This window comes from Dasypus novemcinctus, chromosome 1 (assembly GCF_030445035.2).
Source record: "Dasypus novemcinctus isolate mDasNov1 chromosome 1, mDasNov1.1.hap2, whole genome shotgun sequence".
Lineage (NCBI taxonomy): Eukaryota > Metazoa > Chordata > Mammalia > Cingulata > Dasypodidae > Dasypus > Dasypus novemcinctus.
Genome location: NC_080673.1, coordinates 32,612,895 through 32,626,690, shown reverse-complemented (window position 1 = coordinate 32,626,690; position 13,796 = coordinate 32,612,895). Strand labels below are relative to the sequence as shown.

The 13,796-nt window shown below is 40.6% G+C and overlaps 1 pseudogene; it reads right to left on the bottom strand.

Annotated features, from left to right (window-relative positions):
* Nucleotides 1–9,342: 9,342 nt before the first annotated feature.
* Nucleotides 9,343–13,796, bottom strand: part of LOC101416496 (ZZ-type zinc finger-containing protein 3 pseudogene) — a 28,984-nt pseudogene continuing 24,530 nt past the window's right edge.

The following is a 13,796-nucleotide window of genomic DNA, read 5'->3' as shown; positions in this document are numbered from 1 at the left end:
CCTTAAGTGCCATCAACCCCTCTCTATTGAGGATAGAATGAGATTATATAGGTCACCAAAACCTCTCTCCATTGAAAATCCTGTATCAAGGTTTTTACTTCATTTTGGAAGGCGGAGTCTCAGTGCTTGGTTTTCTGCCTTTTGCAAATATCTTTCAATTAAAAAAATTTATCTTCTACTTATGCTGCTTTAAGGTTGGTCCCTTTTCTGAAAAGCAGTAAAGCTCTAAGAATTCTTTGTCTTTATTAGGAAAGAACATACTCTGGCCTCATTTTAGGACACAGGATTAGGACTATGGATCCTGCTGTGGACCTACTGTTGATCAGAAAAATGCTCAGGAGGCTTGTGCATCAGGTGATGACAAAAATCAACTCCAGTATATGCTCATTTGCTTGGGCAGATCTAATGGAATTTTAATTATTGACTATGATTATAAGTTAAAAAATTGCTCATTTCCTGTGGCAGATTGTTATTATTTATGAAGTCAAAAAAGGAGATATTGATTATGTTTGCAAACTGGTCTGTTCCTCTGGGCATGATACCCTTTGATTGCATTAGATTCAGCTGAGATGCCTTTGATTAAATTATGTTACATTAGGACTTTGATTCCACAATCATTAAGGCATGCAGGGTTGAATCCCTGCTCCCTCGGTGCACTATTAAATGAAAGCTCAATCAAGAACACACAGAGATACACAGACAAGATACACAGAAGATCCTGCGGCTCCAGAAAGAGAGATGAGCCTGATAGTTTACAGCTGACCTTGTGAAGAGACCAGAGCAGCTGAGCCCAGAAAGAAATGAGCCCTGAGGAGACAGATGAGTCCTCCAGCCTGCAGCTGAGATCAGAAGAAGCTGGATCCATGTAGTCTTAAGAGGAAGTGGAAGGATGAAACCTCAGACATCACTACTATCTTGTTTCAACATGTGGGAACAGACTTTGGGTGAGAAGGTACATCTTAGGGTACCCTGAGTTGGACTTTTTAGGGTCTTGTGACTGTAAGTTTAGGGTCTTGTGATACAAGAAACTGTAAGTTTCTACCCCAGGTAATAACTTCTATAAAAGCAATAGAGTACTGGCACTTTGCATCAGCATCCTCTTTGGCTGACTAAAGCATTTCCTAATTCATTTTAATGCTTAAGTTGTTTACAGTTTTAAAAATATTTAATGTTTAGAAGTAAAGCACATGAAATTCCTTCGTAGAGGTTTCTGTGTTAACTATTGGTGGACTGCATTCCCTCAGGATGTCTTGCCCCTCTCTATGTTGTTTTTCTCTCTCGGGGAACAGTCAGCAAACGTTGGGAGAGGAGGATAGCTTGCATATTGTTTTTGTAGTGTATATTTTTCATAGATAATACACTCACAGGGTAAATAAACTTAAATGCACAAAAACGTATATAGTAAATATTTTTTGTTCCATTCCTGCATCCTGGTTCTCAGCCTCCTCCTTGGAGGCAGCCAATTTTATCAGTTTTTTATAAACTTTCTAGAGGTATTGTATGCACATGCAGGAAAATATATTCTCCCTTCTTTCTTTTGATGCATATTGTTAAAATAAAATAGTAGGCAAGATATCATTTATGGGTATTTATTTGAGCAGTTTAGAATTCATTTATCAGGCAGCATCCAAACTGCACATGGAAAGGAGCTCTTCTGACAGAGTAGAAAGAGCACGTATATATGGGGAAACACAGAAGCAAGCAAGGAAATGCTCTGGCTGATTAGGTTTCTGCTTTTTTAAACGCTTTGGTTAAGTTTCTGTTTTACATGGAGATGGGATTCTTACAAAGTGGGGAGCAGATACACATTGATTAGTGTGGTATGTCAATTCTGGTAAGCTCTCTCTCTGGACCAAAACTGGTTTATCATTGGATATTGCTTATCTGCAATTCTGTAGGGTGTGTACCATTTCTCTATTTTTCACAGAAAGACCCTGAAGGTCAACTGTCTTCTGGAAAATCCTTTTTGAAAGGTGTCTGTCCCCACAATACCCAATGCAGGCAGCCATTTTACTTGACAATACAAATGGTAGTTATTATATACCTTTTTCTCATTATAAAAACAAAAAGATCTAATATGTCTTTAATATCAGTACTTAAAGAATATCCTCATTCTTTTTTATGGCTCCATAGAATTTCCATTATTATCTAATTAGGATTATCTAACTATGTGTCTATAGATAGACGCCAATCTTCTGTTGTCACACACAGTGCTGAAATAGCTAAGCTTGTTTCTTGATCTTTTCATTCATTTCTGAATGTATCTCAATGATAAATTACAAGCTGACCGGTCAGGTGAGAGGATGTGCTTTTAAATTTTGCTAGATATTTTCAATCACCTTCCAAAGAGATAATACTAATTTAACTGCCACTAGCAATATATGAGAATGCCCAGTTTCCTACATTTTTGCTCAAATAGGATATTTCATATTTTTTTCTCTTTGCCAATCTGACAAGTAAATAGCAGTATCTCAATGTAGTTCTAATTTATATTTCTTTATGGGTGAGGCTGAGTATTTATTTTCTACTGTTTTATAAAGAATTAACACAAATTTGGCAGCTTTAGACAGTGTACATATTTATTATTTCTTATTTTCTATAAGGCATGAGTCCCAGGCATGGGTTATCTGAATCCTCTGCTCAGGGTCTCTTCAGGCTGAAACAAAGGGGCCAACCAGCTGCATTTCTCACCTACAGGTTCAACTGGGAAGGGTCTGCTTTCAAGCTCCCTCTGATTGCTGGCAGAACTCAATTCCTTGTGGTTGTAGCACTGAGGTCACTGCTTTCTTGCTGGATGCCAGGGGTATCTCTCAGCTCCTAGAAATAGCTGCTGTTTCTGACTAAATGGTCCCCAGTCTCTCACCTCATTCTGCTAAGGCAGAATCTTACTTAACATAATGTAATCAAAGGAGTAACTATAATATCATCTTTGCCATATAATATATTTAGCCTGTCAAATCCATAGTTCCCATTCACACTCAAGGGGAGGGAATTATAAAGGGTGTATATATCAGCAGGCAAGAATCAAGGGGCATCTTAGAATTCTGCCTAGCACAAGCATTTTTTGTAAGTTTAAAAGCCATTTATATTTTCTTTAACTGTTTGTAACAAATGTTGCACAACAATGCAAAGTGTTGGTGGTAGGGTGATGTATGGGAGACTTGTGTGATCATATGCATGTTTGTTTTGTAATTTCACAACATTTACTATATATTTACTGTTTATGTATGTTCATGTATGAATGATATACTTGAAGAAAATTTTATTTTTAAAAAGCCATTTATATTTTCTTTCTGTGAACTGTTGATATTCTTTGCCTATTTATTTCATATCTTGAAAATAGCAGTATTGCACAAATGAGTACATAGAATTCAAGCAATTGAACTACAGTGGAAGGTCCAAGGAAAGAGCTAGACTGGGGAAGCGGACTTGGCCCAATGGATAGGGCATCCGCCTCCCACCTGGGAGGTCCGTGGTTCAAACCCCAGGCCTCCTTGACCCATGTGGAGCTGGCCCATGCAGCAGTGCTGATGCATGCAAGGAGTGCCCTGCCACGCAGGGGTGTTCCCCACGTATGGGAGCCCCACACGCAAGGAGAATGCACCATAAGGAGAGCTGCCCAGCACAAAAAAAAGTGCAGCCTGCCCAAGAATGGTGCCGCACACATGGAGAACTGACACAGCAAGATGATGCAACAAAAAGAAACACAGATTCCCAGTGCCACTGATAAGGATAGAAGAACACACAGAGAATGGACACAGAGAGCAGACAACTGAGGTGGGCGTGGGGGAAGGGGAGAGAAATAAAAAATAAATCTTAAAAAAAAAAAATAAAGAGCTAGACTGATGGGCAGAAGTCCAACTTATCTGGTCTAGCATAGTATTGCATAAAATTGACAACAAATGGTAATCCAGGAGCACAGCTATTATCACTGAGAGGTTCAAAAGAGAATGTAGGCACTTTCAATCTTTTGAGAAATTAAAGATAGAAACAATAAGATTACTCTGAAAGAGTTAAATTCATCAATTATTAGTGTGGTGCAAAAGGAGTTGCAGTTTCGGATCGTGGATTGTAAATCATTACAACTATGCTCCAACATACCTTTATTAATCAAAATAGGAACCATTACAATCAATACATTTTTGCCAATGAGAAATAAGTTTGCATATTCCTGTAGGATAAAAATCTGAGTTTTGGGATTCAACGAACTCTTGGAAACCATTTTCTGCATCCTGCTGGTTGTGGAAGCATTTTCCCTGCAAAAAGTTGTCAAGATGCTTAAAGAAGTGGTAGTTAGTTGGTGAGAAGTCAGGTTAAAATGGCGGATGAGGCAAAACCTTGTAGCCCAATTCATTCACCTTTTGAAGCATTGGTTGTGTGACATGCAGTTGGGCATTGTCATGGAGAAGAATTGGGCTCTCTGTTGACCAGGGCTGGCTGCAGGCATTGCAGTTTTTGGTGCATCTCATCGATTTGTTGAGTATACTTCTCAGATGTAATGATTTCTCTGGGATTCAGAAAGATGTAGTGGCAGCAGACCACCAAACAGTGACCATGACCTTTTTTTGGTGAAAGTTTGGCTTTGGGAAGTGCTTTGGAGCTTCTTTTCAGTCCAACCACTGAGCTGGTCTTTGATGGTTATCATATAAAGTTCACTTTTTGTTGCAAGTCACAATCTGATCGAGAATTGGTTCATTGTTGTTGTGTAGAATAAGAGAAGATGGCACTTGAAAATGATGATATTTTTGATTTTTGGTCAGCTCATGAGGCATGTGCTTTTGGAGATTTTCACCTTTCCAATTGGCTTCAAAAGCCAAAAGACCATAGAATGGTTGACATTGAGTTCTCCTTTAGTTTAAGAGGATCAGCTACAATGACTGCTCTCAATTGCTCATTGTTAAATTCCTGTGGCCACTATGCTCCTCATCTTCAAGGCTCTCAATTCCCTTGCAAAACTTCTCGAACCACCACAGCTCCATATATTCATTAGCAGTTCCTGGGCCAAATGCATTATTGATGTGAGTTGTCTCTGCTGCTTTATGACCCATTTTGAAATCAAGAAAATCACTGAATTTGCTTTTTGTATACCATTTCCATAATCTAAAATAAATATAAACAGCAAGTAATAAGTCATTAACAAAAAAAATAAAGTGAGGAATACACATTGAAATGATTTATAACATAAACACTTTTATTTAAGAATGTATTCCAATATCAAACGGCAAACTTCAACAATGCAAAACCGCGATTACTTTTGCACCAACTTAGTATGTATGTATTATCAGGACAAAGCTAAGCAAAATAGTCTTAAAAGATGTAGAATAGATCTCAGTCTATAGTAAGGCTGTACTAAATTTATCAGCATACTCTCTGTCATTCACAGAAAAAGTACTACGTTAATCAGAGATGGGAGAAAATGATCATCCACGGAAACATTTAAAAAATGAAGTCAGTCTTAGGAGTAAATATTCACAGTTACCATGTAAGTGCACTCTGGGCAGAGAGTATCTTAACCCAAGGAATTGTCAGTTCTGATGAGAGGCAATATCCCTTTTGCTGAGATGTATGCATCAGGTTTTCAGAGCCAGATTATGTAACATTCAGATCTGCTAAGTAACTCTCATGTTCACTAAGGAGACTTCTGCTTATAATTTAACCTCCTGGATAGTTTGACTACAGAGACAAAGTATGTTGGCCAGGTGATTTGAAGAGCCAAGTCCCTTGCTGAATATATTTCTCATTAATAAGATACATACTGGCTTACATATAAGGGTCTTGAGGGTTTTGCAATTGTAAGGTAATGCCCTTGAAATTGGCCAATCACGGGAGTCAGGAAAATTCAAACTTCTGGGTCTTCCTAAGGGCAAACTCAGTAGCTTTGTTACTTTAACAAAGTAATGCCATTTCTTGGGGATTTACATGAGGGAGCCAGGGAGCCTTTTTGGCACCACTCCAACCTCATCATGATATTTGTATTTGAATTTCACACTAATAGCAAGTTATCCTGGTAGTAGTATCAAATATTACAATCAAGACCATGAGCAGGTCAGGGCCCAGATGCTGGAAGCTGTGTGGGTGTGTATGTGTGGGGTTAGGGTGTAGCAGGAGAGAATTTGGATGAGAACATTAGGTGAGCCCCCAAGCAGAAGGGATAAAAAGGGCACTATTAGCTGACATTTATATTGTGTACCAGTTAGACATACTTAAGTGAGATTTGAAAAGCTTAAGTGAATTGGAAACCATCTTTCTCCTCCTTCTTGGCTGTTCCTATTGGCAAGTATGGCCGAATGCTATTACCATGACTATACTCTATTGTCCTGGGTATCGAGAGGCAGTTACAGTGGCAGAATGGTCTAAATATTTAACAAAGTTAAATGGACAAGGAGATATTTTTAATTGGCAAAGTATTATCAATTACATAACCAGTGTCTGAAGGTGGAGCTTAAATCTTTTTTGAACTAATCCTCCTTACTGAAGTACTTACTTGGAGTTACATCTTAATTTTACCATTTGCCGCTAAGTGACCTTGGCTATAACACTTGGACTCTCTGAGCTTTAGTTTCCCATCTATAAAATGTAAATGATGATTCAATCCAGTGTAAAGCTATGGATATTGTGCTGGCTTGAGTCTCGTGGACTTCAGAAAATCTTGTTCTTAATGTCAAACCATTCCTGTGCCTGTAAACCTATTGTAGATAGGACCTTTTGATTAGACTCAGTTAAGGGACCCTCCTTTTGATTAGATCAGTAGGGCATGACTCAAGGTGGGTCTTAAAATCCTCTTATTAGAGTCCTTTATAAACAAAAGAATAAAGAGTCACAGACACAGAAAGAAGGCCAAAGAGTCAGTGCGGACCCCAATAAGCAGACAGAATGCCTTGAGAGCAAGGAACTGAAATCACTGTGGTCCGGAGAAGAAGGCAGGGACTGGCAGAGTTGCCATTGTACCCTGCCACATGGCAGAAGCCCAGAATGTCCAGCAGCTGACCTTCAGGGAAAGAGCTTCAACTGATGCCTTGGTTTAGACATTTTCCTCAGCCTTGGAACTATATGCTTTTAGCCTAATAAATTCCCATTGTAAAAGCCAACTCATTTCTGGTATACTGCTCTCAGCAGTTTTTAGCAAACTAAAACAGGTATGAAAATGTCTGTAGACTGTGTCTACCTGTGTGTCTTTGGCTGTGCATATGTCTGTGCATTTTTGTGTATATGTATGTGTATAAATGGTTCTGTGTAGGTCTATGTGTTTTGAATGTATGTTCCATGTTTGTAGATGTGTATGTTCATTTGTGTGCCTGCATGGGTTTTTATGGTCATGTGACTATGTTCATGACTGTGTATATGCCAGTGGGTATATGCACATTTCTGCATGTTGAGGGAGGGTGTATTACATGTGTGATGATGTTTGGATGTTTGTCCATGCAGTTGAATAGTTGTACATGTGTGTGTACTCCTTCGCCTGTGTTTCTTTACTTGACTGTTTTTAGGTGAGTATGCTCAGATACTTGTATTCAGCACCTCCTTACACGTGTACAGATCACCCTCTAGTGTTCAACAGGAGAAAGTAATATAGCAGGGCCTGAAAAGCATCCAACAGCCTGGCTGGCACATTGGTCCCCACATATAGGTCAGGGTTCCAGGACTGTCTGTGAGAGGAGGAGGGTGGAGCCTTCCGTAGCTGGGGGCCCAAATAACAGAACTCTGCTGTATTAGTCAGCCAAAGGGGTGCTGATGCAAAATACCAGAAATTGGTTGGTTTTTATAAAGGGTATTTATTTGGGGTAGGAGCTTATAGATACCAGGCCACAAAGCATAAGTTACTTCCCTTACCAAAGTCTATTTGGAGCAAGATGGCTACTGACATATGTGAGGGTTCAGGCTTCCTGGGTTCTTATGTTCCTGGGGCTTGCTTTTCTCTGGGTTCAAGTTTCCTTTCTTCCTGGGGCTGGCTTCTCTTTCCTCTGAGCACTGACTTCCTGGGGCTCCAGCTTAAGCCCTCAGCATCAAACTCCAACATCAAAACTCCAACATTAAGAATCCTCAACTCTGTCCTTTGCCGTGCCTTTTATCTGTGAGTCCCCACCCACCATAACTCCATCATGCCCTAATCATAACTCCTTCATGCCCAGGTACAGATCAGATTACAAACATAATCCAATATTTCTTTTTGGAATTCATTAATAATAACAAACCGTGACATGTGCCAAGGATCCAGGTTACAGCAGCTGATAAATGGTGGGAGGTGAAAAAAGATGCATCCTCCGGGGGTGGAACAGGATGACCAGGAGCGTGTGAGACATGGGGATGAGGCTCATCTCACTGCATTTACACTCGGGAGATCAACAGGACAAAGAAGAGGTGGCTGGCACAACTTGCGATAGGAAGGAACCTTACTTCTGAATCCCTTCCCCTGAGAAGTCAATCCCAGAATACTCCTGTTCCCACATGGCTCTGTATAGAGAATGCTGGGGTTGACAGGATCTGGAGCAGGCAGGTCCTGTTAATGGAATGTCTACTCTGTGCTTGTCACGGCACTAAATTCTTCATGCACTGTATCATTTGATTCTCTAAACAACTCTATGAGGTAGGTGTCATTACTACAGCCATTTCAAATATGAGAAAACTGAGGCTTAGGAAAGCTAAGTAACTTGCCCAACGTCACACATTTGAGAGGTAGTGGAGTCAGACTTTGAATCCATACTGTCTGAACTCGAAACACTGTTCTTAATCAAAAGGACATTCCATGGTCCAAACCCTCATTTTACAGAAGAGAATTCTGAAAGCTAGAGGTAGGTAATTTGAGAGCAATTTGACATAAGATAAATGGAAAGAAACTACTGATGGCTTAAGAAAATGCATTTAAAAAACAATCAGGAAGCTGTTTTCTGAGAATGTCATTTCAGGGAAAGCACAGAATCTTTCCAAACTGCACATAATTAACAATGATACCATTACGATGTGCTGCAGAAGACTAATAAATGATACTCTCTTCCATGTCATCTCTTCGCTAGAAAATAGTTTGGGTCAAGGTAATTTATTACTGGTGCCCTGGGACACACGGTCTCTAAGAATGTCTCTGACCTATAAATAGGTTCTAATTGGTGATCTTTCTTGTAAAAATATATTTCACAGAATAAGAATCACAGAAATCCAAAGACATATCTGGAGGAGAAGCCCAGCAGTGCCACCAAACACTCTGAATAGGTTCTATGCCACAGTTATTACACTTGAAACCCATATGTTGCACAAAGCCCCATTCAGCTTGCATCTGCTGAAGTCTCTGCTTTAACTTTTAAAACTATAGTAATTGTTGTAATTTCCGATACATTGGGAATACTGTCTTCAATAGAATACTAATTTAATTCTGCTAGTATGGCTTTTATGGTTTTTAAATTCTGTTTCCAAGTTTCCAAGGCTATTGGTTTATTAGTCCCATGTAATTTCAGAAAACTGAACAACTTTGTGGATATGGAAGTGCTTTATCAAACTTCTTCTTGAGTTTTTCCACAAATCCAATGGGATTTTAAAAGTGTTTCTTTCTGGTGTCTGCCTAAACTATCAAGGTCTTGAACTACTTAAGAATACTGAGTCTCAAGAACAGAAATCACCCATAAGTCTCTGACCATCTTTGTTGTGTTTCAGTGCCACATGATCTGATTCAAAGTAATGAACATTAGGATCATCTTCCTCTTCCATGACGTGCCAATTGGCACTCTTTTTGGCAGATGGCAAATGCCCAATATTGAGTCTTGCTGCTGAGAGTGACTTACTAAATCCTTCACTTGCATAATTTTCAAAGTCAGAACATTTCCCTTTTGCATTCTGAGAAATTTCTTCTGAATTTATTGGAGACTCACTTATATAATCACTAACAGTTGCCTTTGTTTCATTGGGACTAAGATTATTCTCCTCAAATTGTCCATTCTCTTCAACAGAACTCTGGTAGGGGCCACCCTTTGTGATGAAGTTCTCAGGGTGTAACGATGTTCTCGAGGTTCTGCTAAGACATCTTTTGAGCAGAAACAGTTTAGAACAGAAGATGATTCTGGTTGTCCAGAGACAGATATATGCTCAAGATTTGTGTCCAGGATGTTACTGGTGTTTTCACTACACCACTCTTTTGAGGCACTGTTACCTTCCACCACATCAACTTCCTCTTTAGAATGTCTTGTAAATGACTGAATTTTGGAGAAGGGCCTTGTAGCTGGTTCAGTAGTTAGCTAACTAACATGTTAGGTGGGCAGATGGGCAGTTGTTATTTTGTGGTCCTCCAATTTGACCCACACTTCTGAATTTGTGCAAGGCCCATTATGATCTATATAACTGTCTTCCTTCCTACTCTCAAGGAACATTGAAGTTTGGGTATCCAAATCTCTATTTTCAGTTACCGATTCTTCCTGCAACACATAGGAACCAGCACTATTTTGTTTAGTGTTCCCAGCTGAAACACTGTCATCAGCACCACTGGCAGCCAAATACCCTGCAATTTCTTCAATACTGCAGAATTAAGTGGCCCTTCTTCACTGACATTCACCTTTTATTTTTCCCCAAAATTTATTTTCTTGTCCCTTGTTTGCACTTGCTGTCTGTGTCCATTTTTTTCTGTGCTCTCTGTGTCTGCTTGCCTTCTCTTTAGGAAGCACCAGGAACCATACCTGGGACCTCCCATGTGGGAGAGAGGTGCTCATTCACTTGAGCCACCTCAGCTCTCTTTATGGTCACCTTTTTAATTTCCCATATCTTACCATCATCCAGTGTAAGATATTGGCAAACTTGTTTAGTCCCTTGAAAATCTGCATCATTGTCCACTACTGTGTTCCTCTGTTCTACTGACTCTTTGTCTGATTTTATAGGTGAATCTTCTTCTGAACTATTTGGTGCTTCAGATCTTAGACAACACTTAATTCTTTTTAAAACTGGTGAAACAGGTTCTGTTTGCCTTTTTCTCAATTTTCTACAGCCTGCCTTTCTATGTTATTCTTTTCAGAAGAAAAAGTCCTCCTTTTCTAGGGCTTACCTATGATTCCCCAGTTCTTTACTGTTCTGGTCAATGGTTCTTCCATACTATTTCGTTTCTGAATTTGCACAGGTTCTGGTGTCTTCTTTGGTGATTGTGACCATACTTGAGAATGTGAAGAGATGTCTTCTGGATGACCAATGCTACAATACCTTAAAGTTCTACTACAAAAAGATTTATCCAAGTCATTTAACCTGACTTCTCTCTATTACTTTTAGTTTACAGACTTATTGGCAATATATTTCATGTACCATAAAATCCACCTAGAGTATACAGTTTAATGCATTTTAGTAAATTCACAAAATTGTGAGCCATCATCATAATCTATTGTAGAATATTTTCAAGACCCATTTCCTAAAAAACCCCTGTACACCTTAGCAGTAATTCCTCATTCTTACCTCAACTTCTTTACCACTGCTCCAGCCATAGGCAATCACTAGTCTACTTTTGGGCTCTCTAGATTTGCATATTCTGGACATTTCACAGAAATGGAATCATACAGTATATGGTCTTTTGTAATTGGCTGCTTTCCCTTAGCAGCATGTTTTCAAAGTTCATCCATGTTGTAATATGTGTCAGTACTTCATTCTTTTTCAGTACAGAATAATATATTGCATTTTGTTATATTTACATCAAAGTAGATTTTCAGACAAAGAACTAAGGATAAAGAGAGTAATTTATTAATGAAAAAGGTGTCGGGAAACGGACTTTGGCCCAGTGGTTAGGGCGTCCGTCTACCACAAGGGAGGCCCGCGGTTCAAGCCCCGGGCATCCTTGACCCGCGTGGAGCTGGCCCATGCGCAGTGCTGATTCGCGCAAGGAGTGCCGTGCCACACAGGGGTGTCCCCCGCGTAGGGGAGCCCCACGTGCAAGGAGTGCACCCATAAGGAGAGCCGCCCAGCGCGAAGGAGGGAGCAGCCTGCTGAGGAATGGCGCCGCCCACACTTCCCGTGCTGCTGACGACAACAGAAGCGGACAAAGAAACAAGACGCAGCAAAAAGACACAGAAAACAGACAACCCGGGGAGGGGAGGGGAATTAAATAAATAAAAAATAAATCTTTAAAAAAAAAAAAAAAAAAAGGTGTCATTTCACCAAAAAGATACAATAATACTAAATGTTTACATACTTATAATGAAACTTTAAATACATGAAACAATAAATAAAATAATGATATATTTGCAAGTGTAAATAGAAAAATCCAGTCAATTGGAGATTTCAACAGGTATCTTCCAAAAATTGTCAGAGCAAACTGAAATACCAGTAATGAAGGGCCAACCAGCAAGATGGCGGCAGAGTAAGGAGCTCCAAGAGTCAGCTTCTGCTACAGGGCAGTTAGTAAACACCCAGAGCTATCTGGAACTAGCTGAAGCATCTGTTTGGGGGCTCCAGGAGGCCAGAAGATCATCCTGCAACATCCTTGAAGGAATGGAAGGAGGAAGCTGCCCATCTGCAGAGAAGACTCATAAGTAGAGTGCTCTAAACCTTGGAGGCTGGTGCCTATCTTCCACTGGAGGCACAAGCTGCCTTGGGAGCTGTTCCATGACTGGAACTGAAAGCTCCACTTCCCAAAAACAGGGCAGGAAGAGACAGTTGAGCACTAATTTCAGCTTCTGTTGAGTAAATTCAGTAGGCTAAAGTATAATCCTGAGAACAGCTAAAGTTTGAGGCTATCCAAGCCAGAAAGAGGCCAGTAGCTGCCATCTTAACTCAGTGCATGACATGAGGGAAAGTGGGGTGGAATGAAAACCCAGTGCTGGTGGTGATGGCTTCTTTCCATCCAGATCAGATTGCAGCTCTAGCCTAGGCCCCAGTGCTACCTCCAGCAGGGAGGAAGCTGTGGGAACCTGCACCAGCTTCTCCAGGAAATTATCTGCCAAGCCGTGAAGGCTGGTGATTATTCTACTTTGGCAGCATGAGCTGCCCCAGGAGCTATTCTGTGGCTGGAATTGGAAGCTCCATTTCCCAGAAACAGGGGAGGAGTAGATGGTTGATTGCCGATTTTGGCTACTGATTGGTAGACTTGGCTGGCTAAGAGAGAATCCTGGGAACAGCTGGGGTGTAAATCTTCCCAAGTCAGAAAGAGGCTGGTGGCAGCCATTTTGACTCTACCTCCAGCCTGAGGGGAAACTGGGCTGACCGAAAAACACAGTGACCATAAGAACCAGTTTCTTTCATCCGGATCAGCCTGCAGCCTTAGGCTAGGCTTCAACCCTGCCTCTAATATGGAGGAGGCTGGTGGGCCCTGCACTGCCCTAACCAGGTAACTGCAGGTAACTTTGGCTGGCACAGGCTGAAAATAGGAAGTCTACTATAGCAACTGTGGTCATCTTGGACCTGCACTGCATAGACTGCTGTCCACACCTGCAGCCCCATCCCTGCCCCAGGCAGGGGAGAAAGGGGCATGAAGCTTCATCAGTCTCTCTGGGCAACTATAGTCTAAGCCTACACAACTTAGATTATTCCACACAGCTGTGACTCTGTCCCTACCCTGGCAAAGGAGAAAGTTGGGAGAAGCTTCATTGGCCCCTGGTGCAATGAGGGTAGCTTGAGAGTCCACAGCTTATAGCACTGATTACAACCTTGGCTCCTACTGCACAACCAGCAAGGGAGAAAGGACAGGAAGCCCTAAACTAAAGAGAAAAACTGCACCCAGAATAAATACTCTAGTAATCTAGGTGCCAAGACACCAAAAAAAAATTACAACCCACACCAAGAAACAGGAAGCTATGGCCCAGTTAAAGGAATAGGATAAGCGTCCAGATGACATAAAGGAGTTG